At 46.7% G+C, this 5,448-nt stretch overlaps 1 protein-coding gene across 1 annotated transcript in view; it reads left to right on the top strand.

The window, feature by feature from the left end:
• The first annotated feature begins 520 nt into the window (after positions 1–520).
• The window catches only part of LOC111947117 (protein broad-minded-like), a 35,319-nt gene continuing 30,391 nt past the window's right edge, over positions 521–5,448 (top strand). The window contains exon 1 of the mRNA XM_023953309.1: positions 521–606. The gene's annotated coding sequence lies outside the window, so the exon portion shown is untranslated. The remainder of the gene's footprint in view (positions 607–5,448) is intronic.

Here is a 5,448-nt window from a genome sequence, read left to right as displayed (position 1 = left end):
AAAAGTTGTATTGCTTAACAGTTTTTTAAAAACCCTAATTTTCTTTACTTTAAATAGTAAAAAGTGACAATATCATATTTTTTGTAGCAAAATATTCTGCTGTAAGGTTGGATAATTTTACCAAACAGGTTCTATAGATCTAAGTCATAAAGTTGCTATATTTTTTAATTTAACACACACTTGTTTTCATCATATTGCAATCACAAAACTTCTATTTTCACTAAATGACTTCTGGCGAAAAAGGACCTTTTCTTTTGTGTAAATAATGTAGTGTAGAGCAATTCCTTTATGACTAACCTTGTCTGCTAAAACATTCATCATGACTTTCACTTTATTCATAAGTAATCTCGTTTTTTTCTGTTCAATGTTTTTATTACTACGCTGTCCTTTATTCTAGGTTCGTAAAAGCCAGAAAATTATAACTATTTAGTGTTCATCTTTTCAAACTCTTATATGATAGGGGGCTATATTCCCCCGTGTGTCACATGATTTAGCAAATCTAAGGATTTTTTTTGTCTGTCTGTGGAGAGGAATCATGTCTTGGTTCGTGTTGGCGTGGTTGGAGGTCCGTCTGAAAGGAGACTCCCCCTTCGATCCCATCAGGAGGTCAGTTTGCTTTCAGTGGTGCATCCAGATATTTGGATTGACCTGGAGATGTTTATTTGTCTTTAGTGTTGCCAACAAGCTTGTGGAAGATTCAACTCAGGAGTCGTCCTTCTTATACTATTTGTGTTTTCTAGCCTACAGTTTATTTTTTGTTTTGTTGAACAAGCCAGAGAAGTTAAGTTAAGTCATTTTTCAAACATTGAAGGAGAAATATTCTGCTTGCATGATTTCTGCACTCAGGCCTTTAGGCAACCTGTCATATCTTCCAAAAGCCACCTTATGCTTTGGTCACAATTGTCCTCATGGGGGGGTTACGGGCTCTGTGAGCCCATGGAGCAATAATGTTCCAGCATGGGTTTTTCTGCAGGCATGTGAGGGTGTAGTGGGTGTGATGCAGACATGTTGTACAGATTTTTCATTTTTTCAATCCCCCCTACAAGAAACAGTCCTCTGCTCAAAGATCTCTGTCACTTTTTTGTGGAGCAGCCAAATCCAAACTGTTCCAAAAAAAAAAAAATAGTATTAAGTGTCTCCAGTGTCTGGAGTCCACAGCTTTATTTGCTGAGCATATTACAGGACTAGTATCAATTATTTAGGTGTTGTTTATGCGGAGCTGAGAGAAGGAAATAATTAATGATAAAGCCAAGAAAATTACAGGAAAGCCATTTCAAGTGGGGAAAAGTGTGAATTAGTTTAGTGAGGGGTTTCCTGTAGTCGCTTTGACTGTTAAATTTATGTGACTTTTACTGAATTAAATTTGGTCCACGTTTGTGTAAAAAAGCTCAAATGAGATATTTTTCTGTTAGAACAAAATAAGAGATAATTATGTTCAGTGTTCCCAAAGGAAGAGGCTTTTCTGTACTTTAATCGTTCTTCCACATTCATCTTTTACTGGTGTGTTATTGTCACACTTGTGATTGAATCAGCTCGATAAAATACTGTGCAAAAATGACTAGAAACAATTAAAAATGTAAAAAGGGATTTAATAAATAGTAGTGTAAAAACAGCTGTAAATTGGTAAAAAAATAAAAGACATAAAAATTTGATTAAAAGTCCCAGCTAAAAGAGTCCAGTCCCAAAGCCGCGCCCCCCCCCGAAGTCCACCGTTGGATCCGGCCGTGGAGGGGAAAAAACCAGCGGCTGTGCGGCTGAAACGAACACACAAAAAAACGAAAAACTTCAGGGTGTTACACCAACATCAGCCACACGCATCCAGACCGGTCGGGAGAGCAGACTTTCCTTTATGCACCGATCGTCAGGCCTCCAGGTCCCACACGCAACTTCTCGGTCAGCCTCGGCGTTCCTCCACACGGTCGACGCCCCCGTCTCACACGGCTCCCGCTACGTCTTCAAGGCGATCAGCTGGTCCGCCTTCCTTTGGCTCTCAACCGGAGCTTCATTCCTTGCGGCACGCTTCAACTGCGCTGCGTGCGTCTGCCTCAGGTGCTTGCTCCTGCGGCAACTGCTCAGAGTTCCATTTATGCAGTGGTGAGGGGTTCTGCCCAATGAGGTCCAGGTGTGTGTAATCAGGTCCATGATCCAATAAAATTAAACTGCATGCAAAAGTAAAAACTAAACAAAACAGCACAACATACAAAACCACCCAACACCAAAAGAAATACTAAGGATCAGCACAAATATTACACACATTCCGGCCCACCTTTGACATTTCCCCCCCTTTTAACAATGGTCGTCCCGAACATTATTCTGCTTCATATCTCACCGGAGGTCTCCCAAAGTTTGACCTTTCGGACCGACGCAGAGGTTCAAGGCCCTCCAATGCATCCGGAGGGTCAGGTGGAGCAGCTGGTGGCTGTCTTTCAGGGCATCTAACTGGTTGCGGGTTGCATCCCATTATCAGTCTTGGCAACCACAATGTTGGAGGGGGAAGTTTGGGTTCCAGGTCAGCTGATTGTCCATTCGGTTTCAGTGGTGGAGCATTCTCAGTCAGAACAAGGGGACATGTTCGCAGGTTATTTCGGTGCACAGTGCGGGTTGGTGTCTCCTTACCCTCCGGCCGCAGGATATACACTGGGCTACCTTCGGAGAGCTGGGAGACCACCACGAAAGGTTCAGGAGACCATCTCACACCTAGCTTCCCTTTCGCCCTTCTGCGAAAATTGCGCACTAATACACGCTCTCCAGGCAATAGGGGCGTTTTGTGGGTACGCTTGTCGTATCGTCTCTGATCCAGCGCCTGTCGCTTCTGCGTTTGTCGTCTCACAGCTTCATAAGCATTCTGTAGAGCTTTATGATGAGAGTTCACCCAACCTTGTAACGTCTGTGGTTGCTCCTCAGGTCCCAGTCCTGTCGACCAGTCTACCGGTAGTCGAGCGTGTCTTCCGAACACTACGTAGTGGGGGGTGAAGCCAGTAGTGCTGTGCACGGTGTTGTTATAGGCCTGCACCAGGGCTGGTAAGCGGTCGGCCCACTGTCCATGTTCAGTCTCTGAAAGTGAATTCAATAGACCCAACAATGTCTGGTTAACACGTTCACAACCCCCATTACCTTGAGGCCAATATGCTGTAGTACGACTTTTCTTACAGCCATAGATGCGACATAGCTCTTTGAATATTGAGGATTCGAAGGCAGCGCCTCGATCTGTCAAAATCCGTTCTGGGCAACCAAACTTCTGAATCCAGTTATTGTACACAGTTCGGGCAGTGGTTGCTGCCGACTGATCTTTAGTGGGAACGGCTTGGGCATATTTAGAAAAGAGGTCGGTCATGACCAGGATGCAAGGCCACCTATCCTCAGGCCGACCCAGGGACAAATAGTCCAACCCCACCACCTCAAAAGGGTATGAAGTTGTAATGGACATCAGGGGAGCCCTCACCTCCGGGCCACGTTTTGCGCAGACACACTGAAGGCAGGCGTTTGTCCAGTCGGTTACATCTCTAGCCATTTGTGGCCAGTAGCAGCGTTGACGCAGAATTGATAGTGTCCTGTCACTGCTTGGATGACCCATCTCCTGATGGTATGCAGCCCACAGGTCTTTGGCCCCACTTCTGGGTATAAGGACTTGAAAAACCTCCTGCCCTGAACTGGCCTCCAAAAAACACCTCCCCAACACCCCATTACGGAGCTCGATCTTGCCCCACTGTCTGAGAAGCAGTTTTAGATCTGCAGAGGCAGCCTCACGTACCTCAGGTTGATCCACATGTTGCAGCTTCCACTGGCGCAGCTGTTGGAGGTCAGGGTCTTCGTGCTGCCTGCTCTCCCAGCCCTTCACTGTAGTCTCCATGCTGGTCACATTGTGGCAAGTGGGCTCTTCCTGTGAAGACAGCCGTGACAGGGCATCTGCATTTTTATTTTGCTTCCCCGGCCTATAGCTGATGGAGTACTTGTAGTTTGCCAACTGTGCCACCCAACGTTGCTCCACAGCCCCCAACCGTGCTGAGTCCAAGTGCACCAGGGGGTTATTGTCCGTGTATACGGTAAACTCAGCCCCATACAGGTAGTCTTTAAATTTTTCAGTGACCGCCCATTTCAAAGCCAACAACTCCAACTTGAAAGAGCTGTAGTTTTGGTCATTCCGCTCTGTTGGATGCAAGCTGCGGCTGGCATATGCTATGACCCGCTCTTTCCCATCTTGCACTTGGGCAAGAATAGCTCCCAAACCTTCAAAGCTGGCATTGGTATAAAGTCTGAATGGTTTGGTAAAATCAGCGTATGCCAGAATAGGGGCACTCAGCAACGCCTCTTTCAGTTGGTCAAAAGCTTGCTGACATGTAGGAGACCAGGAAACAAGTGAATTCTTTGCGGTGGCCGACCCATGGGTAAGGGCGTTTAATGGCAGGGCGATCTTGGAAAACCCAGAGATGAACCTGCGGTAATACCCCGCGAAACCCAGGAAGGACCGAACCTGTTTCACAGTTTGGGGGACAGGCCAGTCCCTCACAACCGCGGTCTTAGCCGGGTCTGTCGAGACACCCTGCTCACTGATGATGTGCCCAAGGTACGTCACCTCCTTCTGGAACAGAAGACACTTCCTTGGTTGTAGCTTCAACCCATGGATGTAAAGTTGTTGGAATACCTCTTCCAGATGCTGCAAATGACTCTGGAAGTCAGATGAAAAGACAATTATGTCATCAAGGTATATTAGCAACGAGTCATTCACCATTCCCCCCAGACAGCGCTGCATTAGTCGCTGAAAAGTGGCTGGGGCATTACAAAGTCCAAAGGGCATTCGATCGAACTCGTATAAGCCAATAGGCGTGGCAAAAGCAGTCTTTTCCCTATCCGCAGGGTCTACCTCAACCTGCCAGTAACCACTGGCAAGGTCAAGTGTAGAATACCATTTTGCAGCCTTCAGACAGGTTAGTGACTCTTCAATCCGAGGCAATGGGAAAGCGTCCTTATGCGTTAAAGCATTTAGCTTCCGATAGTCAACACAGAAACGCCAGTCTCCATTCTTCTTTTTGACCAAGACAATAGGAGCTGCCCATGGACTTGAACTCTCCCTTACCACCCCTTTGTCCAACATGTTTTTGAGGAGAGAACGCAGTTCTGCATACAAGCTTGGTGGAACCGGTCGGTATCGTTCCCTGCTCGGAGGAGCTGAACCAGTAGGAAAACACCTTGCTCCAACGTTGTAGAAGTTGGGTCATCTGCTCCTGTTGACAAACTGTGAGACCATCCCCCCTTAAGGCCAGAACTGGATGTGCTTCCGAACTGCTAGTTTCTTCTGAAGCTCCAATACGCCTTACTGCCACCTCCAGCACTTCCGCGTCGACCCATTGAAGGCTCAGCTCATGTTCACCTTGGATGTCCACCGGGTCAATTTCTGTTACTTGGGCCACTGGCTGGCGCTGTGGAACCTCAACTGGATATGGATTCGGG

This window comes from Oryzias latipes, chromosome 24 (genome assembly GCF_002234675.1).
Source record: "Oryzias latipes chromosome 24, ASM223467v1".
Lineage (NCBI taxonomy): Eukaryota > Metazoa > Chordata > Actinopteri > Beloniformes > Adrianichthyidae > Oryzias > Oryzias latipes.
The sequence above is the reverse complement of the archived record's forward strand: the minus strand, read 5'-3'. Positions and strand labels throughout refer to the sequence as shown.